The following is a 15819-nucleotide window of genomic DNA, read 5'->3' on the forward strand; positions in this document are numbered from 1 at the left end:
TTGATGAAGAGGTTACCCTATTTAATATACAAAGTATGATTGACTTCCAGTCAAAAAGATCGTTCAATGAAATGGGCAATTTATACCATTCTAACAGCTGCTCTACTAACTATTATTTGTTTTATCGTGATGGCTATTTCAACCTTACTATAAAAAACTATTAATGGTCAAGAAAAAAGCTCACCATTTGAATGTGGATTTGATCCCAAGTCATCTGCTAGAATTCCCTTTTCCCTGCGATTCTTCCTCATCGCAGTCATATTCCTAATTTTCGATGTTGAAATCGCCCTCCTCCTCCCAATAATAATCACTATTAATAATACTAACACATTATCCTGATCATTAGTCAGACTAACATTCTTATTAATTCTAGGGCTTTACCAGGAATGAAGTCAAGAATCCCTAGAGCACCTTCTTGATTTGGACTCTTGGAAGAGGGGGCGAGTGTTCTAGAACTTTACCTCTTTTAGTTTCGTGCTATAGAGCCATGTATTACACTGGTATAAAATAATGAATTCAGCCCTTTTTGTTTCACTTTGGTACTATTTTTCAGCCCACTCCAGAGCTAGGACTGTGACAACACTGCAAATGAGTGAGGAGTTTTATTATTAACAGATATTGACCTGTTTTTTCCTCTTCCGTAGATATTGATCTTCTGAAGAAACGGTTTTCTTTAAGTGCCAGCTGCATTTTTGTGATTTATGTTATTGCTAACTGAATTACTATCCTGATTCGTGTTCACTACTTACTATTCACCCGCGATTGATATTTGTCTTTCTTGGAAGAAATAAAATAAAAACTATACGTCTGAATGGTAGTCTTATATATATCATATTATATATAGCATCAACAGTGAATACTCATCGGTATAGTAAGAAACTCTATATCAGTGACTTTAAAACAAACATTATAAGCAAAATTACATTGGCAAGATGTGTCGCTGCCTTTCTTCTGGTCAGATGCGCGCGCTTTGGAAAGTTGACTCTTTAACACTAAAAGTCATAAAACCTAAATAAAGATATCGACCTGCATTTTATTTTTTAAAAAATAACTTGAATCATTTGTCAACATTTTTCTCGCTTTGCACTCCCATCTAACCTGAAAAATAAAAAAGTTTGTCACTAGTTAACTTTTTAGATATTGCATTGTAATAGTGTACGCACTTTCTATTACATTTTATTTTTTATCTTAAAATTCGAAAAGTTTTTTGAATGAAAACTTTTCCAACATTGACACCAAATATAGTGTTAATACCTGTATATTTTCAACTTTGTATCTCTTATAGTTCCGAACGTATGACGTGATATATTTAACGCGACGTTAGAATTTTCCATTACTAAGGTCTCACTATTTCAATTTATTTCAATACTTGAAAATTTTTCTTGATATGAGAAAAACAGATTATTTGATACAGAATACAATGTTCTACAATAATCTATTCATATCTAGTAAAAAAACTATTTCTAAAATTCAGGTTGTTTGGCAACAATGAGCATAAGGAAAAGCATTACCATTTACTCCTGTACTGCAATCTAAGGGTGAGACGCTCTATAGAAACTACTCCTAACGGTCAACCTTTCCAAGAACCAGACTGACCGCCTAATGGTCAGGTAATAAATCTTCCTCCTTCCAGGGAGCCTGCCCAGTGATACTGGGTCTAGAGACAAGGAAGTGGTGACCCCAATAAATTAATTAATGAAATTATAGCTCTATAGTCTACCACTTTACGCTTCCAGTCTACTCATGTCCACTCTTTTATTCTTTGTTTCCTATGTGCTTGTTCTTCTCCAGCGAAGCGTAACTGAGGAAACTTGCCATGCTCCAATTTCTTATAGCACAAGCTGTATCAGCGTTTTCTTTCAGCAGTGTTTGCAGCAGTATTGGCTGGCCATTAAGGTGTGTTCAGTGGCTTAACTGAGGTGCCCGCAATGGCTGCAGTGCGGGAAGGGGCAGAGTTTGGGGGCCCACCGCGAAGCAAATACCAAGAACTATAGGCTACAAAAAGTGAGCTGAATATGGAATATCCATTTCCCTGAACAACATTATTTACTTTAGAAATGAAAAATATGCTCTGGGTGAAAATTCATCCACTCTAGCATCAGTTTAAAAAATCATCTTAGCACTCGAAGGTTAAGGGAAAACAATTTTCCTGCTAACTGCACAATGTGCTGACAATGTCTTCTTTATGGTGCAAAAATTTTAACAGAAAGAATACGTAGCCTTATTATTACATTCAGTTCAACTTACATTATTTTGTTTCTTTATGTAAACATATCAATCAATGCGCCAACAAACACTGTTGTATTATTTCTCGATTATAAATGTAAACTGTATCTTTATCACGACGATATGTACAAAGCACCAACACAATTTTTGGTTAGTTTAGTTCATGGGCGGCGATTAGGGGGGCAAAGAGGGTCAGTTGCCCTACTTTTTTTTGGAAGTGACACATTAATGTATATACATTAATTTCGAGATGTGAAGTTATTGTATGTATTATTGATTCATAGAAAAGATGATGTCATATAATATTTGCCGGTGCGTGAGTACGTATTGGTTGTCTTCCTGTGGGGTTAGAAAAGCTGCAGGAATTACTTTTTAATTGACGCAGAAAATAGCACAAAAATTAACCTATCGGAGCTTAATAATTCCAGCGTACTTTCACTTCTGCTTACAAGGGCTCGATATGTTAATCAGCCATTTTGAAACTATTTGAGATGATATTTCGCAAAAAAGGAAAAGTCTTTCACGACTTATTCTTTAATTGCACAAACATTAAAGTTCGTAAAATGTCTTTTCTTCTTTCTAAAGTAAGGAATATTAATTAAAAAGAGAGTAATAAGAAACAACTTCTACTTTTTCTATTGTTTTGCAGTGTAATATACAAGTGAAGTGGTGTGGTCAGGGGTGTACGAGTGTATACACAATTAAATTTAGTGAATTCAACATACTTCTAGGTTTTAGGATTATTTTGTATAACTGGAGTGTGGAGTGATTCTAAGTATTGTTTGAGTTTTGATATATTCTAAGAAAGTGAAAACTGCATCTAATGGCAACGAACATGTTTCGGGAAGCTACATAAACAAATATTTCTTTAAATGTCGTAGCATATGCTTGTAATATTTACTGTCCTTCATTTTCTAAGAGCAATAACATACATTTATTAGCATGTGTGGAATTAAAAATGAAAGCTGTTCATTAAACCACAGTTTCAATTCAACGTTTGCAAAACAAGCATCATTATTCATTACTATGATAAATTTTATCCTTTCTATTTATTTGTTTTGTAAATTTGTTATTAATAATCTGATCACACAGTTTTCGAGACAGAATTTTAACATGTTCATGAGCAAGGAGTCAAATCTCTTTTTACATCTTCGTTATTTAAGAGTACAAAGGGATAGTACCTATTTGCGTTGCTCTTGTCAATTCACTTAAACAAATATGAAATACGATATACGGTATTTTAACTGAAAAAGATCCTATACTTATACAATACTCCGTCAAACAAAGTGTTAGCATGAATCAGGGAAACTAACATTGATATACAAATATTCAGATTGTGTCTTCCCCCCAGTTTTAACTTCCAATCGCCGCCACTGGTTTATTTCTAATGTTGTGGTGATATGGTGTTTAGTTTCATTATCCGTATAAAGAGAGTTGTTTCTTCCCCTTGATTCTTAAAGGTGACGGCTTAGCGAATGAGTTTAACGATGTGTACATAGGAAACATTGGTGTGGTGTTAGTTAAATTTTCCGTGAGTGCTGTAGAACGGTTCCTGTATATCAATGCTCTTTCTTACATTTTTATTTAATATTTATTTGTTATAGTGAACTTCAGTCCGCATAGGATTTTTATATACAGTCACTTCTTAGTTTTGTTATTTCCCTCGCTTTTAGTGAACTGAGTATCTTGTATTCTATAAAACATGAAACCATTTAAGCCGAAGTATGAACATTTGAGTGGTGCTCAAAAAAGAAAGAAAAAGAAAGAAACAAAAGGAAGTTGAAAAGTCCATTACAAAACTGGTCAAAATTGATATACTTTTTACCAGAAATGTGAATACCGCTCCCACCGAAAGTTATTCTTGACCTACTACTACTACTATGTCTAGTACTATTACTACTGCTACTACTATTACTATGTCTAGTAATGTTACTACTAGTAGTACTAATCCTACTGTTACCGAGACAGCTCCTACCGCTAATAACGATCTAAATTTAGAATTATCAAATAATGCAAAAGAATTTTCCTTTGATCGTGCTGAATATCCGCATAATTTAGATAATGAAACCACGAAATTCATTGTTCATTATGCGCCATGTAGATCACAAGGATCGTTTCCTAAAGATCCAGAACAGAATAATAGATCATTCTTCAAAAATTACAATGATAAAACAATAAAGACTGGCTTCAAAATTATGCTATTCAGTGAAAGGAAATTTTTCGTATTGCCAACCGTGTTGGTTGTTTACATATCGTAGTTCGCCAGGTTGGGTAAGAGGAATTCGTGATTGGCAAAGATTATCAAAGAAAATAGCAAAGCATGAAAGTAGCAAATTTCATCTAAATAGGACTAGCTCAGGAGAGTACTGCTCCCGGAAGTAGGAACGAAAAACACAGTTCTAATTGGTTGGCGTTATCCACTTCTTGCCACGTTGTATTCAAATAGCAGAAATCAAACGGTTGTTGCTGTCGGTCTTCGTGGCCGAGTGGGCTAGCGCTATATGCTAGTAACAAAAACCTGTTTTGGCGTGAGTTCAAACCCGGCATGAGGGAAGTTTTTTAAAAACATTTTTATAACACTTTTTAAATTAAAATAATATGAAAATAATATTCAAAAAAGTGATTTACTTAGTTTTGTGCAGATAAGTAGTAGTAGTAGTAGTAGTAGGAACGGGTTTGAAGCTCCGCAGGGCTCGTTTTGTTCCCCTTGTACTCCATGATATAGGGCTCCACGTTTTGTTCCCTTTGTACTCCATGATATAAATTTTGTGACCAGCTTAAAACAACTGGTTACGATAGCGCGTAAAATAGCTGGCTAGAGTAGCGCGCGAAAAAAACGTACTTGCGGGACCATTACTCTCCCGAGCGGATCGTATCTAAATGCGTGCGTTATATTCAGTACGTGGAAAAGAAAAGAAACAATAGACGAACAATTGAATCTGGAGTAAAAAAAGGAAGTGGAAACAAATCATTGATCGTATTGTTAACGTTACTCTTACACTAGCAGCGTCCAACCTAGAACTTCGAGGTCATAGAGAAGAAATAGGGAAAACACATAGTGGGAATTTTTTTTTATCAATTATAGAATTATTGGCTAAGTATGTCCCTGTTTTGCAGCAACTTATCAGCGGGCCAAGGTCATCTGAGAAGTATCTTAGTCCAAAAATTCAAAACGAAATAATCCAACTTCAGTACAAAAAAGGAAAAGACAATATATCAAATGAGATAAAATCTGCGCAGTTTTTCTCCATAATTATGGATACTTCTCGACATATTACTAAGAAGGACCAGTTAAGTCAAATATATCGATATGTTACTATTGAGAGGGATCCATCTGGAAAACCCTTAGGAATCAAAATTAATGAGAGTTTCTTAGGATTCAGAAATATTACCGATCATACAGCTGTTGGATTAGGAACAAAAATTCTGAAAATGTTGCAGGAAAATGGACTTTCATTGTCAAAATGTAGAGGCCAGGGGTATGACGGGGCGGCAAATGTGTCTGGCATTTATAAGGTCTTAAAAACAACAATTCAAGAAAAACAAAAGAGCGCTAAGTTTGTTCACTGCGCTGCACATAATTTGAACTTAGTCCTAAATGACGCTCTATCATCCGTGCAGGAAAACAAAAACTTCTATGACATAATTAAGATACTGATGTGTTTTTCAGTCAGAGCAGCAAAAGATGGGAACTGCTTTCAACGTCTTCACATTCATTAAAGAAACTTTGTCCTACGCGTTGGTGTTCAAGAGTTGATTCATTGAGAACTTTACGTTATTCATATTCAGTTATTATGAGAGCCTTAACAAAACTTACGCTTCAATCCAGAAACACTAACGAAGTAGATGAGGCGAATGATTTAAAGAAACAATTAAAACAGTTTGAATTTGTTTTACAAGTTGTCCTTCATACCAAAATACTTGAAACTATGAACTTGATTTCAAAGTTTCTTCGGACCAACGATGTTGATCTTTATCAGGCATCAGCCCTTCTTCAGAATGCTATTGATACACTATCTAATTACAGAAATAATTTCCAAGATGCAACGTTGTCAGCTATTGAACTTTCAAAACAATGGGGTTCCGGCTTAAGGCGGCAGAATACTAAATATTTTTGAAAACTAAGAATTTTTCTTTTGCCCGTTTTTCGTAAGTGGACAGAGGTAATAAAATGTAACTTACCATAATAATAGATAATGTTATTCTACCCCCGAAATTACCAATCGGAAGTACTTTCAGTGTTGCCATCCATAGAAATTACAGTATAACCAGAATTACTCAAAAATCTAGGTAAAGGCAGCGATTAGATAAATGTACTCAACGGTAATTGATGACTTATCATGTTGTCTATGTTCCTTGTTTACTACTTTTTAAATAATATTTGTATTTATTTCGTTATAACTTATTTATTTTGTAATAATTTATGTAAGTTTTATAAAATAAATAGAAATATTATTTAAAAAGTAGTAAACAAGGAACATAGACAACATGATAAGCCATCAATTACCGTTGAGTTCATTTATCTAGTCGCTGCCTTTACCTAGATTCTTGAGTAATTCAAATTCTGGTTACACTGTAATTTCTATGGATGGCAACACTGAAAATTCTTCCGATTGGTATTTTCGGGTGTAGAATAACATTATCTATTATTATGGTAAGTTACATTTATTTACCTCTTTCCACTTACGAAAAACGGGCAAAAGAAAATTTATTAAATTAGTTTTTCAAAAATATTTAGTAGTCTGCCCCCTTAACATTTTAGAACAAGAAGGTTCGAAGAGTCAAGAAATATTTTGATGAATTAGTTCAGGACGGGCGTTTGACAAACCCGGAAAGACATTATCAAGTAACTGTATTTAATAATATCCTACACATCATTATATATAAAATCCAAATTAGTTTTGAATCAATGAAAGAACTATGTGAGCTGTTTATTATACTACTCCCCAGTTCTTGTCTTCTGCTTCGGATGAAGAGTTACATACGAAAGCAATTGGTTTTACAGAATGACTATTACAGAAAAGGCCTGAAATTTGTGTTATATAAAAGTTGTTAGAAGTGTATATATAATTTACAGAGCTGTGATGAATAAAATTCTTTTGCATTGTTTATTTCAGAGGGAAATATGGTGACCATTTTTCTTTAATCAGTAAATGAATTCATTTATTTCAATCAGTTTAATTTTTCGGAAATAATACAGCAAGTGTATTAAGTTTGAAAAGCAAAAGGTTATGTACGGTATACCCTTATTCTGTATTAATCTAAATCTTTTTCCAGTTGCCTATTGGGGTAAGGGTGACCTTTTCTTACAATACATTTTTATTCATTTTTATTTATTTATTTATTTATTTGTGCTTCAGAGCATAATATTCCATTGTATACACCAAACTGTCCTATCAATGTTCTGCTGGGAGGCCTGTCATGCGCTACAAGTCTTTCCTGACTTATGTTTTCTGCCCCCTCCTGTTAAGAAATTTTCTTCAAACGTTCTTTATCTGAACGTAAACGAAAAACAAAGAAAATGTTCATTTCTACCGTCTCCCTTTTTTTGCTCAATAGTTTGCAGAAAAACCTACTAGTACTAGCTGCTGAGTGTTTATCGAAATCAATCGTCGTTTTCTTTGATGTCAATTGTGGGCTACAAATGAGCAGTACTAATTCTAAGTTCGCTGGTATTGGGAATGACGGTGAATTCTTCAAACCAGACCGAGATAGGTCAGGTATTATGTTATTTTTGTGGAGTTCAACGATTCCTTGGCGCAAATACATTCATTAATTTCTTCTTAACCCTTCAACTAAGATAAAGACGACATTTTTTTGGAACCATCGTCCGCAATTAGAAAGGAATTTGTTCGATCCCACATTGCCTCGCTAAAATTGTATCCAATCAGCAGACTTTGAATTTGGATCAAAGAGGGTGTGAAAACTATGGTCATTGCTACGTCAAAACAGAACAACTTCAATGTCACCACACGAATGGAGGCACTACTCCTCAGCACTCAACTCTATCTCCCACTAATCTTTAGAAACAAAAGGGTTTCGAAGAAAAGCATTTGGAAACAGTATGAGGTTGCTTGGGTTCGTTTCCTGTGGGCTACTGTTCGAGTAAACAGATTTAATGGTATCGGGTTTGATCCTTGAAGGTCCTTATACTGATTCATGAAAGAAAACAGACTTTTGGACTAAGAAACACCAAGTGCTTGGGGTCCCGGGTTCGATCCCCGCCTTGATACTTTCAAACATATCCGAACCAACACACATTTTTAATGTGTGTGCTTATTGGGTGGTTGTGCTTGTGTGTGCGCTAATAGGTGGAAAGTAGTAGTGGGCCGGCGAGGGCAACGTGACGAGAACTTTTACTTTTAAAAACGGGACGCATACGAATCAGCGACGGGGGGGGGGGGGACTTCCACATTGCATTTTGGGACTCAGCAGTGTTTTCAATTTACAAAATACACAAGTAAGAATGATAACACAGCGTTTCTAACTTAAGTACTACCCAAAAATACTTTTAACTACTTCAACACTCAGAATTACCACTCGATTTCCACTTGAACCACAGAACGCTCAATTCTCATTTGAATATTCAGAAGTTCTAGGCACGGCTGAACCTTCCCAATGAGTGTTAGTACGGAAGAGTGTAGAATTAACATTGACCATTTATATTTTGAATAATAATTACGGGACACCTGGGTCATGTTTGCTTAAAAACGGGACATTTAAGCGTCCCGTTTGAGGATCAGAAAAAACGGGACAACCAGGGCCGGATTTCCCAATAGGCCCGGGCCTATGGGCGCAAGCTCCCAGGGGGCGCACGGCCGAGAGAAAAATAATAAAAAATATATCTAGAAATAAAAATAAATAGCCATAACTTAACATATTTTTTGAATTGATTTTAAAAAATCAGGCTAATAAAGCATTCTGATTTTGAAGTTCATTGGAACAAATAATTGTTGGTAAACTATTTTTCAACATTGTGCATAAACTTCGTTACAACATTGATCTCAAACACGGGAGAACTGGCTGTAATTTTTTAATAAAGGATTTTAGGAAAGTAACTTGAACCAGACTAGGGGGCGGAAAAAAAATATTGGGCCTAGGGGCGCCAAAATGCTAAATCCAGCCCTGGGGACAACGGTTGAAAATAAGGGACTGTCCGGGCTAAAACGGGACATCTGGTCACCTTGGGCGAGGGGCTATCCAAAATTATCTTTTATTACTATGATTTGACATGAAATCATTACTTTTAAATATAATGCTTAGAAGACAATAATGTTTTAATGCTTAAATAAGAAAACTAAGCTTACAATATAAGCGACTATTCAAAATGATCTTAGTTTTAATGAAAGAAATATAGTTTTACATGACGTATATTACTAGTCAATTACGCGTAATTTATGCAAAATACGTTACAAGTAAATTACCTTGCCAACCCTGTTTACATCTGAAACACACAGTAGGCGCTTGAGTATCAGTAAAAACGGGACAAACGAGAATGTCCCAGCTAATATTGTTTTTCCGTTCGTAGATTGAAATTCGTAGTGGCAACGTTGCACCATACCTCATCGTTTACTTTTTTACCGTCGGTTAGACGGGACTTCCCCGTTTTCACGAGATACATATGAGGTTTTTCATCTTTTAAACATATACATTGTGCCTATAAATATCATCACAGAGAAAATAACAAAACATGATATTATCTGTATTATTTATTCCATCATTCTGAACAATAACGGGACACTGACTACTTTTTCACGAATGTATTGCAATATGATCATTTTGGCAACGCTGTATCAAATTGGTCGCGTGACAGAAGATCCCCATCCATCAAACTACGTATAGATTGCGAAGTTCACAGGTGCTGAAATTGGTTGATTGTGTATTTTGCTGCTTCTTAGAATGAGTAGTCCGCTAATTTACAATTATACATTTCATGTTCTGCTTCTGTTTAAATTAGGCCACTCGAAGAACTGAAATACTTGCTGGTCCATTGAGAAGACACAGGTATATATTTCATAAAAAAATCTTTTACTTTAATGGTAAATGTAAGTCTGCGTCAACCCGATATCATGTCGAGTTTCAAGTTTTATTTTGTGTGGAGTAGAAATAATAGTAAAAAATAAAGGACTGTCTAGCAGACGGGGTTCAGTTTTTTTTTTTCTCTAAAAAATGTCACAATTTTGGTAGTTTCTGTGTACATTAGGTTGGATTATATTAGATTATATTAGTGTAGGGGTCCAGCACGATTTCTGAAAAAAAAAAAAATGATAGAATTTAGCATATTTCTGTTAATATTAGGATAGTTTAGGTTCTTTCAGGTTCGTTTAAGTTAGTTTAGTTTAGGCTAGGTTAGATTTGGTGGCATATATTCCGAAGTTGGGCGTCCGCTTTCGTCAAGTTTTTTCACTGTTATCTCCTTTCCACACTTTCTGCAATTTGTTATTAGGTTCATTAATCCGTGCTCTTCACAAACTTTTAAAAGATTTTGCTCGTTATCAATGTATTCCTTCACAAATGTTAAAACTGCTAATTCATTGCCCTTGTACATTCGCCATATTGGTAACATAAATGCTCGTTTCTTTCCCACAATGCAACTGTTCGGTTACCTTGCGCCAAGTAGTTCCCTCCGCTCGTCATATAGTCCCATGTTTATAACCGCTTATATATAACAAATAAAGAGATTTTTCGAGACTCTTATATATTATCAAGCACACAAACGATCAAATTATCCATATATTTCCTGTAAATTTTAAAAATTTCGCTGGAAACGGACGCCCAACTTTGGAATTTAACCCGATTTGGTTATGTTAAGTCTTAAGTACTTGCATCTTCCATTTCTTCCGTTAATTTTGTATTTTTTTGCGTACTTCTGAACCCCTTCTGCTGAACATTTACCAAAATAAATAAATAAAATAAAACTTGATCGCAAATTCTCTCTTCATTTGTATACCATAGGGGTGCAAGTTTACTTTTGACGCACCACTCGAAATAATTGTTTAAAAATTGGAATTCTTTTAGTAATTTGCTTATTTTTTCCTAAGTGATTTGCGCTTGCGCTGGGCGACAAAAAAAAAAAAAAAAAAAAAAAAAAAAAAAAAAAAAAAAAAAAAAAAAAAAAAAAAAAATCGGGCATAGATAAAATTCAAAGCCATCACAGACAATTGTTGAAAAATTAATTTCTTTTGCAATTTGCGTGTAAATACGGTGTCCAGATGTATGGATAAAATCTACAGTGAAAAAGCAAAAACCTTTACTAGGCCACTAAAATGGACAAATGCTACTTAATCGAGTCGGGACAGGGTGACGCTGGAGGCCTGAGTGTTGGGGAGGGGTGCGTCCGAAGGAAGCAGGTGGACAGGCGTCAGCGAAGGTGGATATACGCATAAGCGAGAGTAGTGAAAACGGAGAGTTTTGGCCAGTGTGCGAATTAGATAATCTATATTGGGGGGGATAAAATTAGGCCAAAGGACATAGTCTGAAGGTTCAAATTCAAAATGAGACAATAAATGCCTTACCCCCCATATATATATATATATATATATATATATATATATGTGTGTGGGTGTGTGTGTTTGTGTGTGTGTGTGTCAGGGTTTGAAAAAACCCGGGTTTTTTTGAAAAAGCCCAACCCACCTGGGCCCATGTGGGTTTTTTCGGGTTTAATTGGGTTTTTTCGAAATATTTCAATGTCTTTGGGGTAAAAGTGTTAAAATGTGATTTATATTTCAAGATTATCATTGTCACAACTTGCAACAATTTTCTATTCACTGCTGTTTTGAAAAAATGGCCGCCATTTTGAAATTTTACGTTAGATCGCCGCCAAAATATATACAACTGATTTAATGTGTCTCGTGCTTATATCCTAAAAATTTTAACTTAAAAGACCGAAAATTGCACTTTGTAGCGTGGATACCCGCTATTTTTGTTAAAGCCACCATTTTGAAATTGTACGTTGGTATGCCGCCAAAATCTATACAGGAAATTTAATGTGTGTGGTGCTTGTACCCTGAAAATTTAAACTTAAAATATGGAAGGTGGTACCCTGTAGTATGTGTGGTACAGGCAGACGAATGAACAAATGTGGATCGAATCATCCCAGAAGCCTCAGTGACGTTTGCCAAACATGAACAACAAATATATTAATTTAACAGCGTAAAATAAATGGTTTTATTTGAAGGTAACTTTCGATATTTTAGGCGTTCAATTAGGTGAAATTCCCGAGCATTTGTTGCAAGACGTTTCTTTCCAGAAAATTAATTTAAAACAATTAACAAAGATATAATTCATATTTTATAAAGTAAAGGTTTCAAAATGTCTTAAATGAAATTAAATATCTTCCAGCGTAAAATAAATAGTTTTATTGTTGAAGTATTCACTTCCGATGCTTTGTGCGTTCAATTGCGGGGATTTCCCGAGCATTTCTTTTGCGACTTTTTTTTCCCTCGAGAAATGCAGCTTTCTTTACTGTACATCGAAACTTCCAGTAGTACGGAAGTTTGAATTCAGCACTTGAAGTAGTAAGTGTTACGTAGTTTTCGGAACTTTGAGGATTAAGCTTCTTAAATTTGACAATAATTTTTACGCTATTGTTGGTGTTGATTCTAAAGAATGCTTATTTGAAGAGTACCAACAAATAACTGAACTAAACTGTTATTGTTGGAAAACTAAATTTTACTGAAGAATACTTGTGTTACCATCAAAGGTAAGAAATAATACTAATAGTTTTACTAATGCACTACATATTTACTGGAAGTACCGGCACATATGGCTTTAAACTCGTCAAACGTAAGGGAGACCGGGGCACATTGTCACAAGGGGCACGTTGTCACAGTAGCAATTCTGAAAAAAGCGAAAACATTAGCGCGCCGGTGCTGCTTTCTTGTCTACTTACTATATGTCACTACTAGCTGTACTCGTTTGGAGATGCGCGGGAACAGCGGTGCTGCGTCAGTTAACTTTGGTTTCAGTGCCGGAATGTAAATTTTAAGAGTCCTGAAATTGCTGTTTTGTGTGTTCGTGAAAGCGGTAGAAGCAAATATTTACGTGTGTGTTATGTAGGTTACAAATAGAGCTTCATAATGTGCTACTCTGAATGCACCTAATATTGTCATTTGGTATAGATATTTTGTAAAAAGAGTAATGGCGACGCGTGGGGCAAGTTGTCACAAATAAGACGGGGCATGTTGTCACTGTGACAGTGTGCCCCAGTGTGTGTTATGTATGATACAAACGATAGGGTTATCTCTGTTTCGCAGACGGTGAGAATATACAAAAGAAAGAGAGAGAGGAAAGCACCACCAATGGAAGATCTACTGGTTGCAGCAAGAGCTATGAAAAGAAATAACAACCCCATATCAATACGTAGGCCTAAAGCTGCTAAAGAATTTCATGTCCACAACAGAACATTGGCAAGATTTTGTGCACGTGTTACAGATGGCGAACTACAGTTCGGCCAATGCATATTTACATTAGGTTACTCTTCGTAATACTAGGAAGAATTACTAGTATCATACCAAAACAAGCTTCGCACATATAATTTGGACTCACTACAAAAGAGGTTCGTGATTTGGCTTACAACCATGCAAAAGCGCTAGGACTGAAATGCCCAGAGTCGTGGAATGAAAAGGCCATTGCTGGCCCAGACTGGTATTCGTATTTCTGAAAAGACATGGTGATCTTGCTATAAGAACTCCCCAAGCAAATAGTTTTGCACCTATAAACAATGTCAACGAAGGTCCAAAGAAGATTACGATTCTTCCTCAGAGGACGACAATACATTGTGTTTAGTTTATGGCGATCCATACAGTGCGAGTACATGTAGCGAGAAGTGGATTCAGTGCATTCGATATACGGAATCACCTACGAAAACTGAGGGAAGCAGAACTTGTTTTACGTGTGTATTAACTGTGACTCTGACGATGATCTCCAGGTATGGTACTTTGTAGAAGCAAAAGGATAAACATTTTCAAACTAGTTTGCGGCGCGTACTAATAAAACGCAACTAAATTTCGTAATAATATTTACTCCTCTTCTAGCTATACAGTAGTCCTATCAGAGGAATTCTTTGCAATTCATAAACTACAATCAGAAACAACTTAAATGCAATTGGCTAATTTCGTGTAGGCCTATTGGAGACATAGGCTATGATTTGATAATTTTGTCATTTTGTTATGACCTTTTAGTTTGTAGTTTTGATTCCTTAGCTATGAGTTAGTTCTGTTTTCATGGCAGTTTTGGTATTCCTACAAAGCTTGATGTAACAATCAATCTTTTAGGTTCAGAAAGTATAAGCTACAGGTCACCCTACTTTTTTCCTTATTTAACTAATATAGTTTCTCCTTTCATTTAATTATGTTTCGATTCTCTTTCAGACGCTAAGTATTTAATGCTGGTAACATTTACAGTCTTTTTGCATTAGTAATAGTTGCATTAATAATATCTACCAATTTCTGGAAAGTGTCACAAGAATAACATGTGACAATTTGCCCCATATATTGTGACAACTTACCCCGAATATGGGGTACATTGTCACAACTGTATTGATCATAAAAAAACATAGTACATAAGTCCAGTTCAGAGCGAGTTAAATTGGACAGAGAAATATATGTTATGCACAAGATAACAGAGTATGTGTATACTAAAAATTATAATTTTCGGCCTTACACGAGCATCACAAGATAATAAAACGTGAAAATTGTGACAATGTGCCCCAGTCTCTCCTATGAGGGATAACGTCCCTGGGCATAGCCGAGTCGGCGAGCACACTATTTACGGAAAGTATTTTCTAAAATATAAAATTGCATTTTTTCAAATAGGCTATAAGCATAATCAATAAATTAATTTGTTATATAATTATCTCAAGCTAAGGTAAGATTTTTCATTTATTCAGTGCATTCAGAACTTTATAAAGGTCTTATGTAAAATGTTGTTGTATACTTTAACGTGAAAGCATTTAATTCGCCCAAAGAAAGTCTAAAATTTGATAAAAATCACTTTCAATGTGATCAACTTAGTTGTAGCAATAATATATTAACAAAAAGCTCAAAAACCCAGGTGGGTTTTTTCAGGTGGGTCCAACCCGAAAAAACCCGGTGGGTTTTTTCGGGCTGGGCCCACTTGGGCAAACCCTGGTGTGTGTGTGTGACATCTGTAATAAATAAAGAGATTTATTAATTTAATAAATTTACCGACAATAACTATGCACATATATATTGTCTGACATACACACACCCCAGTAAACCTTTCTGATCGTGTTTTAATGTTGTACTCATTCTTGTCTCCGTAGCTCTCTAAGGTTTATTTAGTTAATAATTCGGCTCGAGCGATAGCCATGATCACAAGCATATGTTAATTTTTCCACTTATATTGAAAGCTTCCACTTTGCATTAATACATACAGGTTGCGAAAAGAAACCTACTTCAGTCTTGTGAAAAGCACTAAAATTATCAGTTAAACCGGACATTTATTTATTTATTTTTTTAAAGAAAATCTAGATATTAGCCTATCAAATAAGAAATGGATTGTTGCTGGTCCCGATTTCTCACATCAAGGTCAAATCGAAGGCCAAATATTTAAAATATCTCAATTCAAATT

At 35.1% G+C, this 15819-nt stretch overlaps 1 protein-coding gene across 2 annotated transcripts in view; it reads left to right on the top strand.

Moving 5' to 3' along the window:
• Positions 1-10020: 10020 nt before the first annotated feature.
• Positions 10021-15819, top strand: part of LOC145670535 (TNF receptor-associated factor 3-like) — a 57948-nt gene continuing 52149 nt past the window's right edge. Inside the window, exon 1 of one of the 2 annotated variants that reach the window (XM_081739326.1) lies at positions 10021-10230. The gene's annotated coding sequence lies outside the window, so the exon portion shown is untranslated. The remainder of the gene's footprint in view (positions 10231-15819) is intronic. The other variant, XM_081739325.1, reaches the window with a different exon arrangement.

The sequence above is a fragment of the Thermobia domestica genome, chromosome 14 (genome assembly GCF_964235325.1).
Source record: "Thermobia domestica chromosome 14, izTheDome1.hap1.1, whole genome shotgun sequence".
In the NCBI taxonomy this organism is placed as follows: Eukaryota; Metazoa; Arthropoda; class Insecta; order Zygentoma; family Lepismatidae; genus Thermobia; species Thermobia domestica.